Here is a 26,883-nt window from a genome sequence, read left to right as displayed (position 1 = left end):
CCCGGAGGACGTATTTTATAAAATGAGTCAATTCTTCTTGCCCTAACCTATTGCCATCGAGGAATCTCATCACAAATACTATTCTCTAAGTTCCACAATAACTGAAAACATGGACGGAGAAAACCCACATAATATCGTTGCTGTGAAAACAGAAACGAACGGTGAATTAGAACAGAAATAGAAAACTAACAGATATGCAAAACTCTCCTAGACTGGTACAGGCTGTCCACCCCCGAACCAATCAAACCTTCGTAAGGGAGATGGAATTCAGCGATTGGCTTAAATTAGTCGTGACCACTTGCAACTCAACAATGTGATGGCTCGTACTAAAGATGGGGTTAACAGGTCCGCCACTATATTCAAGACAATGAATGTGATTTTCTGATGAAGGGTCTACTAAGACACCACATGAAAAAATACAATCTTAATTAAAACGATACAGCTTGTCCTTATTATTTTCCCATTTGGCACTCACTGAGCCAACTGAACATAAACATAAATTTTTTGTTCATCACAAAAAATTGTTTAAAATTTCAAAAGGGTCATTCTGGAAACTTTTGAAATTTCCAAAATTGAGAAAAACAAAAAAAAAATGTACATAGTTTTTTGGCTTTCTTCTTATGCCATTGACAGACATGTCATTTCCTATGCATAAACACACACCCTGCAAAGTACCATATGCCTTTTCTTTATTTTCCTCTTAAATAAAAAAATTAATCCAGCTTATTTATGAGAAGATAACACATTGACACAATTAGTCATTCTAAAGGTGCTAAAGGGTGTCTCAGGAGTCATCCCTTTTTTTTTTTCTTTTCCCCTAAATATTTTATTTATTTGTCAGAGAGAAAGCATAAGCTGGGGGAGCAGCAGGCAGAGCGAAAGGGAGAAGCAGGCTCCCCGCTGAGCAGGGAGCCTGATGCAGGGCTCCATCCCAGGACCCCGGGAAGATGATGTCAGCTGAAGGCAGATGCTTAACCAACTGAGCCACCCAGGTGCCCCAAGTCATCCCTTTCTTATCTCTGTTCCCTCGTCACCCATTCTAATGGCCTTGAAGTTACTATTTTCTTGTGGACCATCTCATAGATAATCTGCCTTTATAAGCAAATATGTAAAACTAGTCTTTCATTCCACCTCTTTTCACAGCACCTGTGCCTTGCTTTTCTGCAGTGAAAATCACTACATCTTAGTGATCTTCCCATAGTGGTACACAGCTCACTCGTTCTTTTATAGGTCTTCCTGATATCCCATTGAAGGGATCAATCCACTATTGATCAATCCACTATTTGATCAATCCACTATTGATGGACATTTGGACGGTTGCCGCCCTTTGATATTACAAATGCTGCATTATATAAGCTGCTACATGTCATTTCACACATTTTGGAGCATATCTGTAGCATAAATTACTGCCTTTTCTTCTCGCACCGAAATTTCATTTCCACTAGAACAATGTTCGTATTGGATGGGAAAACTCACTAAAACACTCTCTTTTTTTTTTTTTTAATTTTATTTATTTATTTTAGAGAGAAGAAGGGCATGCATGAGCAAGCATGGTGGGGAGGGGCAGAGGGACAGGGAGAATCTCAAGCAGACTCCCCGCGGCACCAGGAGCCCTACATGGGGCTCGATCTCACAGCCCTGAGATCATGACTTGAGCTGAAATCAAGCATTAGAAGCTTAACCGACTGGGCCACCCGGGTGCTCTGCACTGAAACACTTTAACCTTCTGTGTGTTTTATATAAAAGAATCACTCACGTCGTAGACTGAAACTATCTCTAAATCATGCGGTCTGCACACGAACTCGCACTAAGCCTCCGCTGCCCGGCTGAGAACAGTCACTTCCCTAGAGCCTCACCTGTAGGTCAGAACTACCGGCAGGGACACCCCCGGGACAGGACAGCACTGACGGCCCAGGACACAAGCCGAGAACAACACCGGGAAGACAAGAGACGCGGAGCCAGGAGGGCCCGGCCGAGCTCACCAGCAGATGCAGCCGCTTACTCACAGGTCACAGAAGCCTTTCATCCCAGCTGACGTGTCGGTAAAGTCTCCGGTTCAGGGCCCTTCTGGGGAAGCCTGTGTGTATCCGAAACTTTGTAAACATTTCCAGTTAGAGTTCTCCAGGTTGTAATCCCCAGGATAGTCCACGGGTTCCCATTAGCAAGGGCCAGGAGAGGCGAATGCTTTGTTTTCTAGTTGTTTTCTAGTTCAGGGCAGCAGGGCAGAAGCCAGTAGACCCTGAGCCAGTTCCAAACAGTTCACTTAGTGTGCACGACACGGCCCCTCCGGCCTTATCAGGGGATGCTCAGACATGGCCCTCAGAACTAAGTGATGGAATCCATACCTCTTAGCTCCCACAGGACTCCCTCTTCCAAAGCAAACCCGGATTCTGGATTCTCCTCTGTCCTAAGAGCTACTGAAAGGAAAATAACCTTGCACAAGGGAACACTGTAAACTCAACCAGTCTTTACACACCATTTTGATGGATTTTATCATATTGTTTACAGGATGACCTTTCCATGGGGGTGGGGCAGGGAGAAAGAGCTCTGTGCACGGGGCAGGATGGGACAGAGCGCTGCTGAGAAGGGGCCACAGGCCGGACAGACGCATAGCAAAAGCTCGGTCTGCCTCCGAGTAGCCCCTGAAACATAATCACTGCCCCTTCCCCCTGTTAAATCTCCCTTACAAATGTTTGAGAACACAGACATCAGGATGGATGGTGTGACTCCGCAGCGTTGTAACAATTAACTTTATTTAATGGCTCCCTTAATGTTGGCATGCTCAAGGACCAGTGACTTCCAATCGTTGCATTAGACAATCTTCCCAGGTTGCTTACGGGTGCTCCTGAAGGGGGTTTACGATGTTCTTTTAAACACAACCAGCTCAGGGCACGTGGGTGGCTCAGTGGGTTAAGGATTCTGTGTTCAGCTCAGGTAATGGTCCCGGGGTCCTGGGATCGGACCCTGAGTTGGGCTCTCTGCTCCGCGGGGAGCCTGCTTCCTCCTCTCTCTCTGCCTACTGGTGATCTCTGTCTGTCAAGTAAATAAATAAAATGTTAAAAAAAAAATACCCACACACACATACAACCAGCTCTTAGAGTTTCATAGCGATTTTGTTTTTCAAAAGAATTTTCTCAAGAGTTGATCCTGGTCCTTTAAGCATAGACTAAAGGCTATCTGTCACAGAGGCATCATTTACCAGGGCCTAAAATCACTCAGACTGAAGAAGACCTCTTTCTCGTTGCTTTGAGGAGTCAGCCGGGGGGAGCACATGGCACAGCTAATTACACACGGTGCAGCCGAGAGCTGAGCAGAAGGCAATCTCACTCTGCCTCTTTGATTCGTATCCAGTTTGAAACTCTGTCACTGGCAGCAATTTGGTTTTTGTGTCTTTGGAGCCCTGGCGGGGACAGAGCGAGGCCATCTTGTTTTCAGCCTTTCCTGGCGGCTCGGTGCAGTTTGCGGAGTGAGCGTCTGGGACAGAAGGAAAAGAAAATCCTACGGGTGTCCCACTGGACATAAGCCTGAACCGGGAGCCTGCAGCTGGGCTGCGAGTCCCATGCCCTCTCCATTATTTCCAGAGAATTACCCGGGAACATTACTGGAAGTGAGCTGTCTTGGCCCATCAGCTCCCATTCTCTTGGGGAGGTTAGAGCCCTGTGAATTTCACAACCTTTGCAGCTTCTTGGGAAATGCACTATGAGTTTCCAAATCTCTTGCTCAGCCTTCGTAAGGCTCCCAAGTGATTGCAAAAGTGAAAATAAAACCCAAAGCTATTTTTGTGCCTCCGTATTTACGAATAAGGCAGGAAGTGAAAACTTGCATGACAGCAAATTAACTTCATGATCATGTGGACTTCAGGGTCCTAGTGGAATCTACAGCCCCGATGTGGGGGAAATAAATATTGTTAACGACACAGACTGACTCTTCTCATGCACCTAAGTAATTCATGCAGTGTTAGGGCTGATAGGAATTCAAAGATCATACCACACCTTCATACCATAAATTTGAGATCAGAGAGATTGTCCACTTACTGATAGGCACTTGTTCATATGGTAGAAAGAACACTGAGCTCAGAATGCAAAAGAAAAAGTTGAATTTGGATTTTAACTTGCCCCTTTCTGGTTGTACCTACCAGACAAACCAGTGAATCTCAATTTCTATATTGGAAATTGGAGAAATTTATGCTCCAAAGAGGTTGTGAATGTTGCTTTGTTGGGCAGGGACAGGGAGATGCCTTTAGGAACTTGGAAATACATTGGCTCTTAAAGAGTAAAACCAGTGAAGTCACATATAATAGATGAAAAAGTTACCTTTAGGAAGAAATTATGAAATTATAAATCTATGAGAAAAGAGTTGTTTTTTAAGTAAGTCTATTTTCTGATTTTATAGAGTACTGTGTACCCATTGTGAAGGAAAAAAAAAAAAAAAAAGGCTGGAGCACCTGGGTGGCTCAGTGGGTTAAAGCCTCTGCCTTCGCCTCAGGTCATGATCTCAGGGTCCTGGGATCGAGCCCCGCATCAGGATCCCTGCTCAGTGGGGACCCTGCTTCTCTCTCTCTGCTGCCTCTCTGCCTGCTTGTGATCTCTCTCTGTCAAATAATTAAAAAAAAAAAAAAAAAAAGCAGTGAAGAAGAAGGTGAGAATTGCTCACAATCCCGGGTGTGTGTTTCCAAGTCGGTTCTGGCGGAGGTCCGCGCCCCCTGGACGGGACCAGGCTCCGCGCCCCTTTCTGACACTTGACCAAGTGCCGCGGTCGGGTCTTTCCCGCATTCCGGAGCCTCAATTCTAACCCGGACGATCTGGGCCTCAGACCCGGGAGGCTCCGCTGGTCCGAACCGCGACGGCAGCGCGAGAGCCGCGGGAAGGGCCGGGCAGACGGCGAGAGGTCGCAGGGGCCAGAGCGAAGGCCGGGCCGTGGGTCCCGCGCGGGGCTGTGGGGCTGCGGGGCTGCGGGGCTGCGGGGCTGCGGGGCTGCGGGTTTCCCGCGTCGGGTCCCTCGCGACCCCCCGACGGCGCCGTCGCTACCCGCACTCGTCACGCGGAGAACCGGACGACCGAGGAGACCGAGCGGCTCCCCACGCCGCAGCTGGGGCCGTCGGGGCTGTAGCTGGGGCCGTTGGGGCCGTCGGGGCCGTCGGGGCTGGAGCGCGGGGGCGCCCGGAGCCGATCCTCTGCGACTGACGGGTTCACGCGAGTCACACACGCAGAGAATGGAAGGAACGGCTCCCCAAGGTCTGCTTTGAAGACCAGGCCGCTTGCCCCGGAGTCCCCCAGGGCTCCCAGCCCGGACCGCCCTCCGACGGCGGAACCTGGCGCTCCGGGCTTGGCGTCCCCGCCGTGCTCCCCGTGGGCGCGCTCCGTCGTGTCGCCGCCAGCTGGGGTGGCTGCGGCTGCCCCGCCCCGCACGCCCCACTCCCGCCCCACTAGTGGCTGGTTCCCGCGGTGTAGACGGCTGTGCTGCGAATGATCCTTCCCCTCCCCCAATATCTTTTATGCAACCTGATCCCCAGCGCGGGGTATCGGAGGCGGGATCGATAGGAGATAATTAGGCCACGAGGGTGCAGTCCTCATGAATGGGATTGCTGCCCTTATGGAGGGACCCCAGAGAGGTCCCGCGCCCCTGCTGCCATGTGAGCTGACAGCGGGAAGGCCCGTCAGGAACCTGGAGACCGGCTTCCAGCGACACCGAGTCCGCAGGGCCAGGATCGGGACGTCCCAGCTCCAGAACGGTGACTCGGAGACCCGTCCGACTCACAAGCCACCTAGTCTGCAGGATTCTGTCCCGCAGCCCGGTACACTGAGACAGCCACACACTGTGGCTTCCGTTTCAGCTCCTATTCTTGTTCTGTTCTCACCGACAGGCAAAGCCTGTTTGACGTGCTCATGCTCTGGGCCACCGTGACGCCTTCCCTTCAAGACCCAACCTCCTGTGGCCCCTGGAATCATTGGCACGATTGCTTTAGTGTGGCTTGTTTCGTGTTCTTTATGCTTGATACAAATTCCAACTCCTCCTCAGTTGTATAAATCTCCTTTTAATACATTCACCTGCACTGGAAACTCGAACCATTTCTTCTGAGGAAATCAGACTTGCTGGCTCCGATCTGGGTCAGAAGCTAACCGAGTTCCACATAGAACGCTGATTCCCATCTGTCCTCATTCTGGAGAATTTTTCACCACTCTCTCGTCTTACGTCCAATTTCCTGCTTTCTACGTCTTTCACTTTCTTGGTTTGTTCCCTTGTTTTAATAAAGGACACAGCTCAGGAGCTTCCTGAGAAAGAACACAAAGAGGCAACATTGTTGAGACCTTATGTATCTGAAAATATTTCCAATCTACACTTAATACTTTTTCTGAACATAGAAATCTATTCTTCCTCTGAATTCTGAGAGCATTTTCTCCATTGTCTTCTAGATTTAGGTGTTGCTACTGAGAAGACAGATGGCATTCTAACGCTTGATTTGTTATATTAAAACATTACCCCCCGCCCCGGAAATTGGAGATCCTATTTCTTTGTCCTTATTGTTCTGGATATTTTGTTTATTCTTTAGTACAAATTTTTTGAATGCCTACTATGTGCCAGGCACTATTTTAAGTGCTGCAAATATATCACGGAAGATTTCATTATGATGTTCTCAGGTAGGCATCTATTTTTAGTTCTTATTCTGCGTAGCTGGTAGGCCCAAGAATCTGGAAACTGAGACACAGGATTCATTCAGTAATTTTTTTTTTCCTTGGATGATTTCCTATCCTCTGTTCCCTTCTTTTCATAATCCTATGTCGAGATGTTGGACATCCTGCCCTGGTCCTCTAATATTCAAACCTTTTCTCTCCTGTATCTGTATACTATTATCTTTTTGAAATTCTACTTTCTGGGAGATTGCCTTAATTTTACCTTGCAACACTTGTTAACATTTTACCTTGTAACACTAATGTCCTATTTTTAATAGGACATTAGGTTCCTTTTGAACATGCTGAATATTCCTTTTGTATAAAGTGTTGTTTCATACTTTCTCTATCTCTCTGAGCACAAGATTGCTGTTTTTTCTCTTTCTATTGGCAAAGTTTGTTTCCTTCAAGTTGCTACCTTCTGTTGGGTTTGATCACTACATTTCATTAATAGCCTTTCCTCAACTATCTGGTGGCTGCTAGCTGTCTAGTTTTATTTTAAGCCTGGAGCATCGGAGAGAGGACGCTCTGTGCATACAGAGACCCTTCACTGAGCCCACTGCATGGGTCTACTTGCGGAGCCCGTATCAGTACCTTTACTCTTGGGCTGGTCAGGTAAGCCAGAGAATCCCTCCAGCCCTCTGCCAAGAAAACACAAGCTTCCGGCTAACAGAAGTCACGTGGAGGAAGAAGACAGAGGCAGTTTCGACTCACACTTTGTGGATCTACATATATACCCTGTGTGCAGGAGCTCTTCTCCTATCCCCGACACTCTCATCCAGAGTCCTCTGTTCTCGTCGGAGAGGCCTTCGATTTCATTCTGCAGGAAGGAAAGGCATCTCCTACCTGGAGGAAATAGGGTGGGGGACTGGGGCTCTATCAGCTTCTTACAAAGACTCCCCAGTGAAACCCCATGTTACCCCACCTTCATTCCCTCTTCCTAAGGTACCGTTGCTCCAATATTTTAGGACTCTATGTTGTAAATTGGGTTGGTTAACAAGTATAAGATTTAGCTATTGTTTTGTTTGCTTTTTATTTTAATCCCAGTATAATTAACATACAGCATCCTATTAGTTTCAGAAGCACAATATAGTGATTCAGCAGCTGGGTACGGCGCTCAGGGGTTACCGCAATGACGTACTCTTAATCCCATCACCTCGTTCACCTACCCTCCCCCAGCCGCCTCCCCTCTGGTAACGGTAGGTTTGTTCTCTAGACTTAAGAGCCCACTTCTTGGTTTCTCTCTCTTTTCTTTGGGAAACACATTTTATTTGAATCTCTTTCTTTTTTTAAAAAGATTTTATTTATTTGTTCAGCAGAGAGAGACCCAGTCAGAGGGAACCCAGCAGGGGGAGTGGGAGAGGGAGAAGCAGGCTTCCCGCCAACGAGTGAGACCGATGCGGTCCTGGATCCTGGGATCCTGGGACTCCCACGCCACAGCATAGTCACCTTTGAAAAGGCAAGTCGGATCTCCTTCTACACAATCTGTGTAAAATCTTCAATGACTTCCCACTACTCCTGAGCTAGGGCGGACTATCCCTCCCAGGCCTGTGAGGGTCTGCGGGGACTGACTTGGTTTCTCCTCTGGCCTTACCCGGTGGTGCCCATGCCCTCACTCTCAGCTCCCAGCCTTGCTGCCTTTCTTCCTGATGGTTTTTCCTGGTGCTCTGCCCCTCCCCCCGCCCCAGTCCCTTTGAAGCAGACCAGCCCCCTCCCACCACTGCTCCCAATAGGCCAGCTGCCCCCTTCACTCTGCCCTGGAGACCTAAAGAATGAGTAGATGCTATTACCTCCTTATTCTTTAGGTCTCCAGTTCTAGTATCACTTCCCCGGGGAGATCTGGTGTGGTCAGGCTTCTTTATAATATACTCACACAGAAGCGAGCTTCATTTCCTTCTAGCACTTATCTCACTTGGCCCTGCTTTTTATGACTGTTTTATGGATGTCTGCCTCCCCCATCAGATTGTAAGCACCATGAGAGCAAAGAGCATATCTACTATTCATCACTCTGTTCTCAGGACCCCGCTAATTTCTGACTGTCTCTTTAAGGACTGATTTTAAAAGAAAAAGTAATATTTTTCTTGGCTAACATCTTCCTCAAATTCAGAAGAATTTCAGTGTAATAAATATCATGCAATCTTGCCTTTAAAGGTGCAAGGTCATTGCTATAAAAAACATGGTGGTATACAGTAAACTTCTAGACCTTGAGGCTATAGGGATATCAACCAGTATGTTAAGAAGCTTCAGACTAATTATCCAGAAAAAAAGTGAGACAATTTTGAAGTTTTCAAAAGAAAATTTGAATTTTATTAATGCTCAGTAGAAGGCTAAGAGGTTGGTTCAATTACCACCTTTCAAGATAGGAAGCATTAAAAATAACAATATTATTATTATTATCATTATTGAATACTTACTGTGTACCAACAGTAAGCAAGAGGTTTAAGTACTTTATCCCACTTAATCCTCACAGCTGCCTTCTGAGAGAGCTAACTGGTAGAACCGCCATGTTACCAGTCAGGAAACTCAGGCAGGTTAAGAAAGATGTTAAGAGACTGTGGGTCTGGATGGTTGAGTTAGTGTTCACACCCTAGGCAATCTGGCCATACAGCCTGCATTTTTTAATGCTTTTAATGAGAAAGATGATGAGCAATTCTTTCCAAAAAGCCAGAAATTTGGCCAAGGAAAACTGATCTTAAATTTGGGAGAACCTTCATTGGGTGGCAAAGAAAAACCATTTAGAAGCAATGAAACACTAGAATAAGCTGGGGTTTTATTTGTTAAGTTTTATTTAAATTTCTTACAGAATAATATTAGTCACAGAGTAATATTAGTTTCGGGCAAACAATATAGTGATTGAACACTTCCAAATGGAATAAGCTGTTTAAAAAAAAAATAAGTTGCGTGTCTATTCTGATTAACTTTGAGAACAGATGGACAGGCTTATAGTCCAGAAGGGTCAGTTAATGGTGTGTTCAAGAGCTGGGCTTGGACCCGCTGACTCTTGGGGTCCTCTCCATTTCTTCAGCTCCGAAAGGTTGCTTAGTGCCAAGTTATCTTTGTCCTCAACCTTTTCCCTGGATGAAAATTTGCCTAATGTCGTCAACTTTCTGTTATCCCAGGGTAACTTATCCAGGGCAAGTCTTGCTTTATCGAGTTTAGTAGTCACTTTGCTTAATGACTTGCTGTGTTAACAACTTGGCAAAGGCTTCATCCAGTCAGCACCTCCTCCTCAGTTTAATTACTTGCTTTGTTGACATTATACTGCCTTCAGGGAAACACTCTGAAATCCAGAACTTAACCAACCCCTACAGTACCCACCCCGCCAAAAGACGATGAGGTCACAAATTGTATTTCTAAGGAAGAAAAAGGAGAATTTTAAGAAATTGATGTGATTCTCATGAGGATTTTGATGAACTCAAAGAGCATTAAAAAAAAAAAGGTGAAAGAAAACAGTTTGATTGCTGAATCAGAATGGCAGGTTCCTATATGAATACAGTGTTAAAAGAAATCTTTCTTATCTTGAAACCTACTGAAAATATGCTAAGGATGCTTTAAAGAAACATTATATTTTAAACACAAAGAGACCAGTTTCCCAGGGAAAATGGCTTCTGTGTTGACAGCTGCTGTACAGAGGAGAGTGGGCTGGGGTGGGGGTCCCCACATCTCTTCCCGAGACTGTTCATGGAGATGCCCTGTTCCAAGGAGGCTGTTCCTCTCCAAGCCCACGCGCAGGTGAATCCCACTGCCGTCACCATGCGCTCAGCGGCAGCTCTCAGACAAATGACTCACACTTGCTTTGGGGCCTTAAAATCTTAAAATCTGGATACTTATCTTCACCAAACACCACATATCCACCTGTCCTACCTAAAACAAAACAAAACAAAGAAAGAAACAAAGAAACAAAAATTTTCCCCAGTCCTTTACTGCATCATTAGAAGAATATGGAAATAAAAGCTGAGTTCTGCATCTGTCTGGACTCCAGGCAAATTCTCTGCAGGATTATCTTTTGCTTAGATAATTATAAAAAGTCCACACTACGGAGTTCAATCTGGTTTGTGGAATTTGAGATCCAAAGGTCATAGGCATCTTTGTACAACGACCTATCCATTTGTTTATGCAGTGTTTGAATAAAAGAGAACACTTTTTTATATATAACCGGTTAGCAGTTTTGACTGTCTTGAGAATAAGACAGTGGCAGTAGCCCAAAATGACCAGAGACTCTCCTGTATGTGAAGATGATTGACATTATCATTCCCCAGATACAATAAAACTCCAGTTTTACAAGGTATATCACATTTGGAACTATTAGCTCAGTATCTTAGCTCATTTCCAAGGTCATTGCAGGCTTTGTCTGCCCAACAACGCTGAATGGTGCCCTAGGAACTATGGACACAGCACCCTGATCGTTTCCCTTTTATGAGACCATGGAGATTAAGACGCTCTTGTCTGTGCTGTATTCCCAGCATTTAGCAGAATCCTTGTCACAAAGTAAATGCTCAAGAAATAAGTAGGTGGGTGAATGAAAAAAATTAATGGTTTGGGTCTATTTTCTTTCTTTCCTCAGGACCCTGGGAGGATCACTTAATTCCTTTGTTTCCAAATCCAACTGTACTTCCTGATCACCTTTGGAGTTTTTTAAAAAACAGGGACTGGACCCGCTTCCAGGCAGTCCAAGCAGTATTTTACAAAAATGCCACAATGGCCGATGCCGTGTGGGGAAGACTGAGAAGCAGATTTAATGCATCTGGCCTCACTTTCTCATCTGGGAAACAGCTGGCCCCGCGGTCTCACCGGATGCCCTGAAGATGCAGCTCAGTCCGTGCAGAGGACCCCGCAGAGAAAGGACTGCCTGTGACCGTGCAGGGCTGGATGAGGCCTGAAGGCGACCAAACACACATTCTACAACCCAGGTGCTTGCTTCTCTTCGGCACGTACATGACACATCAAACTCCAAGATGTGAACAGGATCGGAATGTTTTCTGGACAAATGAGTTCGCCCTTCTTTGTCCGCACGCTCCCACTTCCCTTCTGCAACCTTGACCACAGCGCACCTACTTTAGATGCAAGTACAGGAAGGGCATGGGAAGAACAGGTCGTTTGGGGAATGACCATTCGTTCCTCCCTGGCTTTATTTCTTCACTCCCTCAGCTGGTCACAACCGGTCATTTCAGTCTCGGGCATAATGCTACCTCTGACAACTGACCCCTCCCACCTGCCAGTTGGGGCAGACACCACAGACGCTCCCCCTCCACTTCCCAGAATCCTTTTACTGTCTCTGCATGCCCAGCCCCCCAACGTAAGCTCTCTTCGTCCTAACAGCACCCACTGGTGACCTTCTTCAGAGGACGAGTCCTGGGCTGCAGGAGCCACTGTGGTGTGGGACAGTGATGGAGCTTGTACATGTGCTGGGACTTGTAGAGGAAGCCAAAGCCCAGCTCGCCTGCCTAGAGCTGGAAGAAACGATGCGGCGTCACTGACATTCCAGAGCTCCCGTGGGACCAGGCTGAGACCGACGCCTTACCGAAATGACAGCTTTGCCGGGCCTCTTCCCCTTCCTACCCTACTTACCGGTATCCCCCATAAGAACTTCCTCGGTGATCATTTGCCCACAAACCTTCATCTCGGAGTCTTCCTCCTAACCTCCTCATCTGGCTCAGCTATGGGTTTTATAATCTAGAAATACCTTTTTGTTTGTGCGTGTAGGGTCACCGAGATGGAACACGCGCCTGGTGTCGTAAGAGTTCAGTCTGTTCCTCTCTTCTTTTGTGACCCCAAGTCCTGTGTTCATCTTATTAATTCATATTGAATTTTTTGAGGTATTATTCACATACAGGAAAGTAAACCAATCTGAAGTGCATAGTTCAACAAATTTTTACATATGTACACCCCCCCCATCACCACCACCCGGTCAAGGTATAGAACATGTCCAGCCCCGGGGGGTGCCCCCACGTCCCCCCCGGTCAGCAGTCAACACTTCAAGCAGCCACGGTGCTAACTTCCGGCATCACAGATGAGTTTCCCCTGTTTTCGCCTCTTAAGGATGGAAACCGTCCATGTGCTCTTCCGTGTCCGGCCGTCTTGGTTCAGCGTGGTGTCGGAGGGTCTCGCCCATGTTGCATGTCCTGTTCGCTCGTTTTCATTTCTGTCCTCCATCGCATGCAAATAACCACAAGTTATTTACTCATTCTCTCGCTGACGGCAATTTGGGCTGTTTGCCGTTTGGAGCTGTTATGAATAAGGCTACCCTGAGCATTCTCTACGTGCGTCTGGCAGACATAAGCACTTATTTCTATGTGTGTACCCAGAACTGGAATTGGGGTTGTAGGTTCCATGATGAACTGGCTCTGGTTGGTGCTGTAGCAAACATATTACCGCTTTGCCATATTGGGGTACATTCCCCACTGGTTGAGTGCTTGCCTTTTAATTATAGTTCTTTTCCCCCTCCAAATTTTTTTATAGTATAATTTTCACCCACAAAATTCATTACTTTTGTTTGTTGCTGTTTATTATTTTTTAAAAAATTAACCCTTTTAAGTATGAAGTTTAAAACATTTTGGCTAGGATTATAGTTGTGTAACTAGCACCACAATCAAGATTGAGAACATTTCCATCACTCTTATTATCTTCTGTTTTAACATAGAAATGTTTACATTTCTGATACAACCATATATGACTTATCTCCCATTATTTCTCTACCTTTAAAATACTTGACCTGCTAATTCTTTCAGAGGAATCCTAGAATGACTCCCCTAAGTATCTGAGCAAGAGCCATTTCCTTCTTATCTAGAAACACAAACAGGTAATAAATTTAGATCTTAGCTGTCGAGTCGGACAGGGCAGCATGGGGATCCCAGTCACTTCCTTGCTGGATGTCGTTAGGAAGGCCACTAGCCATCATGGTATCATTTTCTTCTTCTGTAACGTGATTCCAGTAATGGTACCTATGGTGCTGTTTGCCAGGCCCTGTTCTCAGCACTCTATTTGTAATGTCTTATTAAATCTTAGAACAATCCTGTGAGGCACGGATTGATCCTCTCCTGATTTTATAACCGAAACCCAGAGAAATTAAGTAAACTGAGTCAGGCTCAAGGGCAGTGTGCTGGCTACAGCAGAGCTTCTCTGCTTCACAGATAAGGAGGTGATGCAGGGAAAGAAAAAGCACAGCACCGAGCATGAACAATGCAGAAATGCTGACTTTTATTATTATTATTCATCTTCTTTACATATTTAATAAGGTTATATAATTGTCTTCATGTAGGTCATGCACATTTCTTGTTAAAGCTTCTCGTAAATATTTTATGCCCTTTCATACTTTTGTGCATGGGGTATCTCTTTTTCCCGTATGTTTTCTCATTGGTTCTTCTGGAATGTAGTGAAAGCTATTGACTCCTATCTCCTAGCTAAAAGAGCTCCAGCAGCACATCAGGACCTTCTAAAACATACCTCCAAAAAGAAATTTTAATTATGTGTAGTGTTCTTTTAACATCAAATGGAGTTAGTAGATAGGTAATGAAAAAAATTAGAGATTAGAAATAACATTTTAGGTTCTTTTTCCTTTGGTTAAAGAGAAAAAAAGAGGGGAAATGGAGAGAAAAACACTACACGCCGGTGAGAAGAGCACACAGGAAGCCGCAGCACATTCCCGCCGCCCCGCCCCAAACCCACTTTATTCTCAAGCTCCTTTTGATGTAATGCTTCAAAACAATATTTACAGTTTAAATTCACTAAGAAGATCTTTGTTCAGTTTTATTGAGATATAATTGACATAGAGTGTTATGGCATACAGCAAAATGATAGTAAACTGTTTGATGTCTTCTTGCCGTTGAGGAGATTCTAAGAAGCGCAAACACTCTGCCTACCTACATGTTGACATTGTACGGTTCTTGTTCATCCGGTCAGAAAAAGAGGGGAGGGGCCATTTCTTCTGAAAAATGGATTTGTCTTGAATATATAGCCGAAAATTGTACTCGTTGGGGGAGGGTGTGGGACGATTTCCTCTTGGGTAAAACACTGAAAAGTTTTGACTTTTGTAAATATATTTACAAGTGACTGTATCAGCTCCCTTGGGGACACCGTGTGCCGGTGAAGGTGTCCCCGTGTCAGCCTAACAGGGCTGATTGGCTGCGGGTCAGGAGGCCGATGGGTAAAGACACTACAAAGAAGAACAAAAAGGATATTAACCAAGGGACTTTTTGCAAAAGGTGTGAGTGGGGAGAGAACCTGATAAAAAGACAGGTAGTTTATTGACCACTGTGGGGAACTCAGGAGTGCCGGTGTTCAAACGCAGCCGGTCCACTCACACAATGGCCGGTCCCTCCAGATGTGCAAACATGAGAGGAACCCTCGCATCCGTCTCCTCAGTTATTCTTCCCAACGTTAGAGGGGATCTGGGTTTGCAGGTCGAAGGGGACAGGTGGAGGTTAAAATCTAGCAGAAACTCACGTCGCCAAACCAGGAGCCCTGGCTGGGGAAGGGGGAAGAGGCTCTGGCGTGTGGGCTGGTGCAGCTGCACTGGTGTCCTTCGTTTTGTCTGACCAGGTTATGTGTCTTCCGTCTGCTCTCCTACCTCGTGCTGAGCGGGGACAGCAGTGAGCAAAGTCGAAGGTTCCAGCCATGCCAGTGACGGGTTGTAAATCAAACTTACTACGGAGTAGAGTGTTAGAAAGTTCTATTGGGAGGGAAGGCAAAGACCTGGGCTCAGTCGGCTTCTCAGTAATGAAGCTTTTTCTTCTCCATTTATCTGACCTCTACATCTATTTCTCAATTCATTCTCAATTTGGGCAAAGGGGCGTATGATATTTTGGACCCCTAAAAATTCCATCGGAGAGTTACCAGGATAGTCTCTGTTTCCATCTCTCAGCAGCGCTTTCCTCTGTATGCTTCACTCTCAGGCAGACTTGCTTCCTTTTGGAGTAAAGAGCAAAGTTCAAGGTTGCCAGTGATCTTGCAGGTCACAGTAGCTGTGAAAAGAGAGTGACTCTTTCATGGTAACTCTAGCAAACGTCATGGGGGAATTTTCCATGGTTCAGCTTGGGTCATGCATGTATCTCTTGCTGGGAATGGAGCCCCCTGATTGGCCACATCCGTGTGCCTGGACGACTCCCATTGCTAGGACGTGGGTCAGCCTCACCTAGACCAGACAGGGCCAGAGTGTGACACGGCCCTTGTAGCAGACTGAAAGGAGACTGCCCTCGGTAGCGGACTGAACAGACAGTAACTGGTTTATTCTCAGTAAATTGCTAAGGGCTTTGAAATGCTTTAAAACATCCTTCTTTTCTTCTTATTACTGGTTGTCAACTTTGGCTATTCACTGGAACCACCAAGGGAACACACAATCCCAGACCAATTAAAGCAGAGCTTCTTGGGGTTAGGACCCTGGCATCAGCATTTCTATAGCTCTTGCCAAGGTTGACAAACACATGGTATGCAGAGCTTTCTTTCTTCCTTCATCTGTGGCCGAGGAAGAAAGGCATTGATCTTATTCTGCAGCTAGCTTTACCTTCGATTCAAAATGGGAAGCCTGCAGGTAGAGGGAGGTTCTGGGAAGATGGATGTAACAGTGACACTGTTTTAAATCTTTCTGTATTTGTACATGGAAACAGACAGAACAACTAAATAGAAAAACCAAAAACCCATGAATGATGGATGCAACCCAACTGGGTACCAGCTATTCCCACAGACCATGAAGTAAGAACAGGTGATGCAAACCACAGACAGCGTCTGCATGAAAAGATCCGGAGAAGAAGCGGCTGGGGACCTGGAAGAGTGAGACCGGGAGATCCGCGACACCGTGGGTCTGAGGCCACAGCTCCGTGGGATGGGCCCCATCCAGAGGAGAAGTTCCTAGAAGCGGAATCAAAGTGAACAGGGCAGGGTCGATAAAAACAAAGGAAAGGTGGGGCCTGGGTGGCTCAGCTGATAAGCGTCTGCCTTCGGCTCAGGTCATGATCCCAGGGTCCTGGGATAGAGCCTGGCCTGGGGCTCCTGCTCAGTGAGGAGTCTGCCTCTCCTGCTACTCCTCCTGCTGCTCATGATCCATCTCCCTACTCTCTCTCTCTCCCAAATAAGTAAATTGTTAAAATTTAAAAAAAAAAAAAATGAAGGAAAGAGTAAGTCCCCCAATGTGGAGGAGACAGAGTCAGGAACTCTTCCAAACAAAATAGTCAACTCCAAAACACTGAAGGCAAAACACTAGACTTTAAAAAAAGCAATTATCTTTCATGGTCTTCAGCCTCTTGTGCTTCTTGTTACTCTTTTTAAAGATTTATTGATTTTCATTTTATTTTTATTTGGGAGTGAGAGGGATGCAGAGGTGGAGGGGCACAGAGCCCGATGTGGGGCTTGATCTCAAGACTCTGAGATCAGGATCTGAGCCGAAACCAGGAGTCTGATGTTTAACCAACGGTACCACCAGGTGCCCTCATGCTTCTTGCTATATAAAACTTTTCTTCTCCTGAGCTTGCACTGCTGGAGTAACAAGCGTGTGTTTGCTAATGTATATATGCTACCCAAGCCATATATGTACATGTAAATTACTATGGAGAAAGAGGATTCTAAAATACGAGCACCTAAACTAGCTTACACACCCCAAACACAAGGCCAGTGGGACCCACCTGGCGATTACCCAAGTGAGGCCTGGTACCCGGTTCACCCTGTGAACCCAAACCGGGTCACCAAGAATGAGAGCAGGACACCCCAAGGCTGACTGTATGAAGACAGCCTCCCGTGCCATAGCTTGGCACCGCAGCCGTGGTGTCATTAGACATTTCCCGAGCCCACTAACCGAATGAATGAGTCGAAAATAAGAACGAACGTAGAGTGTAAGGAAAACTTTAAATCAGTTTTTTTTTTTTTTAAGTGAACTTTAAAAATCAAGTAAGCATTTAAGGAAAATTATTTAACTTACTGAAAATTATTTAACGAAAATTCTTTAGAATGTTCAATTTGAAAACATCTACTCTTGGACTCCATTACATTTCAGGAACACTAAGATCACGTGTCGGTCTTTTCTCTGCCATGACAGACAGATGAGCCCCTTCATGAACATACATGATTTCTCACCACTGTCTGCAGATCAACCATGATTCTAGCCTTCTCGCCCTTACAGCAACATACTAGAATGCAAGTGAGAGATAAGATCTCAAGTCCCCTTTATTTAAAAAACAAGGGAAAATCTTAGAAAAATTCCACACAACTGTGGTCAATAACTACACAGTGGTTAGGGCTTTGGCACGGGAACAGACTTAATTTGAGGGGTACTCCAACCACTACCTCAGGCTACGTCTCCAGGTAAATGACCTGACGTCCCTAAGCCTCATTTTCTCTATCTGTAAAATGGGTTTAATAAGTGTATGCTTGCTGTTGATAATAAAATAAAACCACAAAGGCAAGGCATTTAGTTCAAACTCAAAATGTTGGCTGCTAATAATAACAATAATGATAATTTCCAGTAACAATCCTCAGTATGAACAGCAATATAAAAAAATGCCCCTGGAAACCAATTAATTTAATTGGTCTGTTTCGTTCTTAATAAAATTCTTTCATTCTTTATATATTTCCCTCGCTTGGTACTCAGGTTGATAAATCACTTATTACTAATTTTTAAAAACGATGAGCGCCGACTCTGTCCAAGCCGCACGCGTATCTGATGGGAGGTACAAAAGGGAGTATTAGGGGGTCTCCCGCCTTCTTTGGCTTGTATTTGCATATTATTAAGGTTTCAGGGTACGCCTCAAACTCAGAATCATTTTACAGCCCAAGTAACATCCCGAGGGGCGGAGGCCTGTAGAGACCACACATCTGCTTCCAACAGGGGCCGGCAAACGGGGAGCTCGACCCAGCCCGCCGCTGCCCAGTACAGGGTGGCCCTCCCAGTGCAAGGGGAGGGCCGGGTGTGGGGGTCACAGAGCGCCCGCTGGCTGCAGGGAGGGCCGAGGCTCACCCTAACACTCGTGTTCTGAGCTGCCCAGGCCCCGGGAACTGGGGAAGCAAGCCACCCTCGGTTTTAGATGCTGGAGTCAGGGGAGTATGGCCGGACGTGGTTGCCAAGGCCTCATTCCAAGTGACTCCTCACCCAGACAACTAACCACTGGTGGGCCTAGCATCTGTGCAGACAAAGGCTTAGAACCCGTTTGGCGTGGTGCGGTTTTACTGTGATCTTTCCAGCCATTTTCGTCTCCAAGCTGTTGGCCCGGAGAATTATTTACATTTTAATTACAAGCGCCCAGCCGCCCAGGAGGAGAGTCCGAGCAGCTTACTGACTTCCCACGGGCAGCTTCTGAGGAGGCCGCGGGGCCAGGCTCGCTGAGCCCTTGGACCACAGAGAAGTCCGTCTTCCGAGGAGGGCACCCCCTGGTCCTGACGCTTTGCTTCTTCTCTGCTGGGGCTTCTCCCGAGGACCCAAAGGGAAACGAGCTGCTCGGGGCAGCCAGCCAAATCCTGCCGCATTTTTGTCACCTCCCTTTTCTCTGGGTGAAGCCAACTTCGAGCAGGTTCTGCTTGCAGAGACGTACAGCTCGCATCAACGGAGCCGCACAGGGGAGTGAATCTCTTCTCTGTGCCTTTTCAGATAAGCTTATCCCTTCAGTCATGGAACCTTCTTCCTTGTTTACGGAGAAATGTTTAGGAATATTAATCAGCCTCAGCATACGCGAACCAGAAAGCAAACTTCCCGGGATGACACATGGCCGTCGTCATCGTGCAGGATCAGCCACTGAGATGGACTCCGACACCGCCACGAGCTGGGAGGGGCCGGACTTGTTCGCCCGGCATTAATGATCCGGGCTTCTGGTTTCCACCTTTCTGTCCCTTCTGTCCGGCCGCTGCTTCTGACAGCCCTTTTCTCCACTTCTAACGTGCTACTTCCAGTCTGCCCTGAACTGGGAAATCAGATAAGCCCATTTGCTAGAACTCAACGCCTGACCCGCTGTTCTGTGAGCAGAGTGTATGGACTTCAGTGCACACTTGCCTGCTACTGAGCATGCTTTGGGTTGTAAATAGTTGGAAATCCCGAGTCATCGTGGCTTAAGCAGTAAGGCAGTGTACGGTGTCCTTGAATGGAGAGGTTCCGAGGAGGACAGAGTCCAGGCACAACACCTGAGGCCCTGTTTTACTGCTGGGGAATTCTACCCACTCTGCTTTCTTCCACACTTAGCTCATCCAGCTGGTGGCAATGTGCTGTAGTGCTTCCAAAGGCACATCCCAGACACAGCGATGTGCCAAGAAAGAGGAGAGAACATCTCCTTCTGTGTCTTTTTTAGGGGAAGGAAACCTTTTCCAGACCTACCCTACCCCCCTCCAGCCAACTTCCCCGTCAGGGCCTCGCATTGCCTTGCCCAAATCAACCTCTGACTAGGGGCCAGAACTCCCAGGACTGACTTGGGCTCACCAGCATCCACCCTGGACCGAAGTGGAATTCTCTGAGGAAAAAGTAGTTGATGGGAAGGGAACCCACCATGTATGCTAGAAACTGAAATGATTTGTCTGCTCATGATTTTCAAACACTTTTTGTAGATTTGCAACTGGGTCTATAATTAGTTCAGATCTGGAGCGAATCACTTCTAGAAAACTGAGGTATTGTTTGAATTAAAGTGAAATGGTAACCAGAGATATTTAGTGAACAATGAACTTTCAGACTACATGGATCCATAAATGAAGACAAAGTTCGGGGACTGCTTCTCTGTGAATATTACAGCACTTGAATGACTCCACCTGCAGAAGAAAGATGACACAGCTTGTTACAAGGAGACGTTCACGAGAGGGAGCCGTTGGGTGAAGGAAGGGGAGGCGTCGTGGAGGTGGCTGGCCGGCGCGATGGCCAGACCGCCCTCACATGACGGCAGGTGAGTAAGTGCAGGAAGATCCTGAGAACCAATATGTTCCTCGTGAAACACATTAAGAAGGAAGTCTTCAACCGAGACCATTCTTTAGGGTGTAAGCAGTCATGGATAAGTTAAGCAAACTTATATCTTCTTTTATTGCAGCTCTAGAAAGCTTCTCCTTCTATGAGGAACTCAAAGGAGTAGGTCTTCAGTGAACACAAGAACACACAGAGCTGTTCCTATAGATCAACTAATGGGCCCCTCTCATCCTCCAGAGTTCAAGCTTCCAGAAGACATCAGCTTTTCCCAGTGGTCCCGGACTCTCCTTCCCACCTCCGCACGGGACGTGGTGTTACTTCCCTGCTGCCTTAGTACTCTGTGCACACCTCCAATGCCTACACTTACCACACGAGATTACAACATTGATTTTTGTCTTTTTCCCTAAATTCCAGGGATCTTGATAGAGGAACCAGGTTCTACCTATTTTGTCTCCACTGGATTCTGGTGCGTAATGATTCTCTCTCAGAAGGATGGGTGGATAGTTGAGTAGAGAAACTAAGGAGCAAACAACCAACGACTTGCCCCATCCTACTGGGGAATTCCGCTGCATAGTTAGGCTAGGACCCTAGATTCCAGGGCTATTTTCCAATCCGCAGATCTCCTGGGTCTAGGCAGATGTTGTTGCCGTTGGGGATTTTGTTTGTCAACATCTCTAAAATTATGCTGAGTAGTTTGATACTGGAGGCAAAAGGACCTGAAAATCCTAGCATCAGGATGTTCAGGGTTTGAAGAATAGCGCTGTGGCTCGAAAAGACTTTCTATGAACAGCAAAAGACTCCAGATTATCTTCTCGAGTTGCATACCAGCCATTTAGGCAACTGAACTCTAAACCTGTCGTTTACCCTCCTTCTCATCCCAGGAGAAACGAAGAGCAGGAAGCTGTGGACAGGGGCATTACAGCCACTAGAAGTCCCCATCATTCATTTAGCTTTTTTCCAACTTCCCTGGAAACTCAACATCTTGAAGGATGAAGGTTTCTTTCTTACTTTATTGCACAGGTTTAGTGTCACTTCAGCTTTTAATGAGATCGCAGCACACGCTTGTCTTGCATTAGAACCAGGCAGGAAGTCTTCCATCAGTTATAGCCAGAGCAGCCCCAAGGCTCATTATGGACTAAGTGGTCACCTTAAGTGATGGGAAAGAGCCCAGCTTATTCTTGTTCTAGTTTGTATTTGCCCAACATTCCGCCAGAGCCACAAACCTGTTGGAACACTTATACCTCTCACTCAGAATGGAACCCTGGCTTGTCTCTGAAATATTAGAACAAGCCGGTACGAGTGGTGGGCGTACTCCAGACAGCAGACTGAACTGGCTCTCAGACCGGGTGAAAGCATCCTCTTTGCTTCCGAGTCCAGCACTTGTGTGAAGTATCAGCATATCAAGCCCTGGAAATGCGAAGACCTTTCAATTTTCACCAACTGCAGCAGATAATGTGACCCAAAACAATTTGGCTAAATGAAATTTCGCCAAGTAAAAATTGACCAAATGCAAAGTGTGCTAAGGTATTTAGTTTCAAACTAATTAGGTCAGTAGGCATATTGGTAAAATAATATTTATATGAAAATGAGTAAGCTGCAGTGATTCTTCTTTTAGGGTTTGGGACCGTGGGGTATACTCGACGGGGTGACTGTAACTCTCTGTGTGTCGTCAGCATTTTTATCTGATTGTTATAATTGGTTCCTTTTTTTTTTTAAGCTAATTTTTACGTTCTTGGCTTCTTACAATACTGAAAAGGTGGGGGAAAAGGCTTGTTCAAGAACAACAGAATGACGTACTTGGCAACAAAAGCAGATTAGGTTAAAACAACAAAATTTCTGTGAATAAGGGAATTCATTGAGACAGAAATTTCACATACTTTCTTCCATGCTTGAGTTCATTATTTAAGTTATTTTGTTAATTTTCTCTCGGCATAAAAACAATGTTGTGTTATTCAACACACACAAAAATTACAAAATACAGACCTGCAAAAAGATACATTATGAAGATTCATAAATTCACTTTGAAACCTTGAGTTAGGAGTCGTGTCCTTCCAGGACACACACACACACACACACACACACACAGGTGGTGATAAAGCCGATCTGGAAACTGGTGCACAGGAGACATGCTGTCGGGGCTGACACAAGGGCTACCCTTCAGTTGCAGCAAAGTGAAAAAGAAATGTGAATCCCGTTACGGTGTGCAGAGTGGACCGGTCAAGAGGAAGTGAAAAGCTTCTGGTGCTTCCGTCTGAGGGAAATGCCACGGCAGGTGTTTTCAAAGCGGGGAGAGAGTGACGGAGAGGTTAACGTGCTCGACGACGCCTTCCCGTGAATCAAACAGGGTCCGGGAGCGACGGGACTGGGGTCCGGACTGGCAGCGAGGGAAAGCAGTAGGATTTCTTTAACAGTCACCTCGGATATTAGATAAAGACCTTAAAGGATTTTTCTCTTTAATAGAAAAGAAGCCTCAGTTGGGGGATGGGTGAAGAATGTTTCAGGACATGCTAGCCTACCTGCCTTGCCAGGAAGGTTTAAAAACAAACATAAATCTGAGACAAAACAAGCAGGCTGAGGGACAGGTCAGTAACTGCACAACTGTTAGCCAAGGCAGACAGGTTTGGAGCAGCACACGGTTCTCTTAACATACAACCCAGGCTGCCAAAAGCCACCGGCACCGCCTTTTTGTTGCCTTCTTCTTTTTGTCTATTAAAAAGCAGAGGAAAGGCCCAGCCCTTCCTGAGCAAAATCAGAAAGCAGCATAACCTCCGTCTCCCTTCGCTTCGCCCTGGTAACTCTCTCCTCCTCCAACTTAGAAGAATGTTGCAACTAGACAGAAAGGAAGGAGCGGAGGCATTTAGCTCTGCCTTGCTGAGGTCCAGCCTTGCTAGAGAGTCAGGACACAGTCCTAAAGCCTGGGGGCTCTGGGAAATGAAGACACCAGTAGTGGAGCTAAACCCTGCAGGCGGCAGAACCCGGAGGAGCAGAGGTGGGCTTACGGGAGCTCCCGTCTGTTCGCACTTTAGACCCAATGTTCTCATGCCCTTCCACCCCAAGAGAGCTAATCTTTGCTTGGTAGTTCCTTATCTATACCATAAAGAAGGTTTAAACCAGAACTAGCCCTTAGTGGGGCTGCTAGGAGTCTATCCTGGCATTTAGGGATTTGGGGCAGGAGGCTGCATTGTGTAAGGACCTAAGGCTCCTAGTGACAGCTCTAAGGCTCGGAGGCCCACCAGCTGAGCACAGCTCTCCCAGCCCGGCTGATTTCGTCCGTCTTCACCCCCTTGTCTACTCTCTCCTTGTGCCCCAAGATACTGAGCATACAGGACTCACCGCCCTGTGACTTCTCCTCCTGGGCCCGTGTCTCCACGCCTCCTGGCCCCACCGTGCAGGCCAGCCCAAGCATGGGATCATAGCCTCCCTGGCCAGCGGGTCGCCATCCAGACTCCAGACACCTGATCCGGGCTCTTCTGAAAGCAGTTGAGCGCAGCTGCATGGAGAGAAAAAAAGAAGTGAACCCAAGAGCCTCAGTCATGGGCCTTGCAAATGAGGAGGGAACAGGAGAGCCTACGACCTGCTGACGGCAAGTCATGATGTCCACGTCCTGCATGATTCAGATTCTGACGGGAGGCTGATATCTCGGGTGACTGTTCCAGAGGACACATGTGTTCATTGCCCAAGTCAAGACGGAATCTGGCTTACACAAATATGCCCCCCCAGCTGGCGTGGCTGTCTCCATCAAGGCCACACACAGACAGAAGGAAAACCATGATCTTTCTAGAAATGCTCACGCTGGTAAGAGTTTGGGCAAATATTGAGAAAGCCTTGCACTGAAAGTATTCACAGATACGATGAAACTAATGAAAGTCCAAATCGGTTTTTTAAGAGTGCCTTGTTCCTATAAAATATTAATTGGGGGTATATCCACACAGAACAATACATTTTATAAACATCATTCTCTAGTGTGAAATATTGATTCCATATTTTTATAGTAACAATCAAACAAAGAGAGGGAACTTCACCCGAGTTCTGCCTGCCTTCTGAAGTGATAAGCCTGCTCAACTGAAAATACTCCTTCTATATCTGTCAAGTTGATAAAGGTTTTCTGGAAAAAAAAAAAATATTGCTTTTCTGTTTTAAAATTGAATCACAGCAAGTATGCATGGACACCAGCTTCTAGAAATGGAGCTATTTTTAAATAGAACCTGGGGTCCATAAGTGACTTCACCGGTTGTCTTCCCGGCCTCCAAAAGCCGTTGGAGGCTAATCGAAGGATGTCAGCAACCAGCCCAGGTAAACCCACGTGCAGCACCGACGCGTCCGTTTCCCTGTGGGACCCCAGGATGCTGCGGTCTCGGAACTTGCCGTGGAGAAGGCATGATCAGGAGAGCAGGGAGCTGCCACCGGAGACGAGGGGGGTGTGGAGCAGGGTGAGCAGGAGAAGAGCGCAAAGAGCTCCGGGGCCTCCGCGGGAGAAGCGGGACCAAAGGCTTGTTGACAGAAACGTTGTGCCGCCATGCGTGAGAGATGCACAAGGGGAGCCTGTGGAAGGAGACGCAACCTTGAAGCATGGGCGGGGTTGGGAAGAAAACAAAACAAAACATTGCTGGCCTTTGCGCGGGAGCACACACACTCAGAAAATATTTAGGATATTTAGGATATTTAGGATAATGATTTTTTAAAGATTGTGCAAGATATTTTCATTTAGCTTCTTCTAAAAACACTATTTTTCTTCCCTCTGTGGTGAACTTCTCTAAGTCCCCAGGTCCCAGCCATTTTTGGCAGCTTATTAACATGAACCCAGAGGGAATCCCCGCGGCCTTGGGACCGTGTGCCTTTGTGTGATAGACACTAACTGCCCACTCCCCGGCTTCCACCACCATAGCTCGCACTGAATCTTCATTTGTGAGTGTCGTGAAGATGGTGTTATTGAGACTCGACCCACTGATTCGACAAATATTTATTGAACATCTGCTGTGTTCTAGGCACGGCCAGGCACTAGCAATAGAAGGGCAAACACAAATCATCAGGGAAATGCAAATTAAAACCACAACGAGATAGCGCCTCACACCTGTTAGGATGGCCAGTATCAAGAAAACAGAAGACGACTGTTGGCAAGGAGGTAGAGAAGTGAGAACCTTCGTTCACTGCTGGGGAAAATAGTACGGAGCTTCCTTAAAAAAAATTACAAGTAGAATTACCATATGACCCAGCAATCCCATTTCTGGGTATTTCTCCAAAATAACTGAAATCAGGGTCTCAAAGAGCTCTCTGCCCCCCACGTCCGTTGCAGCAGTATTCACAATTTCCGAAGCTATGCAAACAACCTAACAGTCCACGACGGGTGAATGCAGAAAATGTGACATAAATACATTATGGGACACTATTTCGTCTTTAAAAACAAGGAAGTGCTGCTTGATGTGACAGCATGGATAGACTTGGAGGACATCAGGCTAAGTGAGATAAGCCAGAGGCAGATGGACAAACACTGCATGATTCTGCTTCTGTGAAGTGTCCAAACAGTCAGGTTTGTAGAAACAGAGAGTAGAATGTTGGTTGCCAGGATCTGGGGGGAGGGAGGGAGCTGCGGTGCAACAGATATTAAGTTTTAGTTACGTCAACTGAAAAAACTCTAGAGATCTGCTGGACAACATCATGACTGCAATCAGCAATACCGGATTGTAAATTTAAAAACTTACCAGCAGGGCAGTTCTCATGTTAAGTATTCTTATCACAACTAAAAAAAAAAAAAATTAATTAATTAAAGTGTTCGTGTTGTGTTTATTTCATTTATTTATTTTTAAAGATTTTATTTATTCATTGGACAGAGAAAAAGAGAGCCCAAGCAGGGGGTGCCACAGGTAGAGGGGAGAGGGAGAAGCAGACTCCACGCCAAGCAGGGATCCCGATGAGAGACTCAATCCCAGCATCCTGGGATCATGACCCGAGCCTAACCCTAACCAGCTGAGCCACCCGTGCACCCCTGCTGTTATTTTTAAAGCACAAATACACCTTTAAAATATCGAGTACACACCAGAGAATCAAAGGACACGAAAACGCAAAGGTAGCTGGGGCCATGGGGCCGAGCAATGAGACCGCCAGGGCAAAACTTTCCTTAGGTTTATGGCTAGAAGCAAATTAAGGCCCCAGACTATACTCTCGGGCCAGTTATTTTCTGAGTACTCCAATTTAGAACACTGTGTACTTTCTCATTTTCTAGTTTGCCACTTGGAAAGCTGAAGAAAATCGTTTATTTTTCCCTCTGGGGCCAGAACACGATCACAGACTCCTCGTCTAAGTTCCTGCTCTCCTAGCTCCTGGCTGTCCCCTTACAGGATGTGCCACCTTATATTGGGC

General features: G+C 46.4%; 1 long non-coding RNA gene across 2 annotated transcripts; it reads right to left on the bottom strand.

Annotated features, from left to right (window-relative positions):
- Positions 1–18,062: 18,062 nt before the first annotated feature.
- On the bottom strand, positions 18,063–25,566 carry LOC106006917. 2 transcript variants are annotated; one of them, XR_001181262.2, is made up of 3 exons: positions 24,101–25,341; positions 23,860–24,016; positions 18,063–22,900 (listed from the first exon to the last, which is right to left on the bottom strand). It is a non-coding gene; the product is annotated as an uncharacterized LOC106006917 (long non-coding RNA). The 2 variants fall into 2 exon arrangements; XR_006608514.1 differs by having other exon boundaries at positions 18,063–24,016; positions 24,101–25,566.
- Between the last annotated feature and the right edge of the window lie 1,317 nt (positions 25,567–26,883).

This window comes from Mustela putorius, unplaced genomic scaffold (assembly GCF_011764305.1).
Source record: "Mustela putorius furo isolate JIRA1106 unplaced genomic scaffold, ASM1176430v1.1 tig00000992_pilon_pilon_pilon, whole genome shotgun sequence".
Taxonomy (NCBI): domain Eukaryota; kingdom Metazoa; phylum Chordata; class Mammalia; order Carnivora; family Mustelidae; genus Mustela; species Mustela putorius.
The sequence above is the reverse complement of the archived record's forward strand: the minus strand, read 5'-3'. Positions and strand labels throughout refer to the sequence as shown.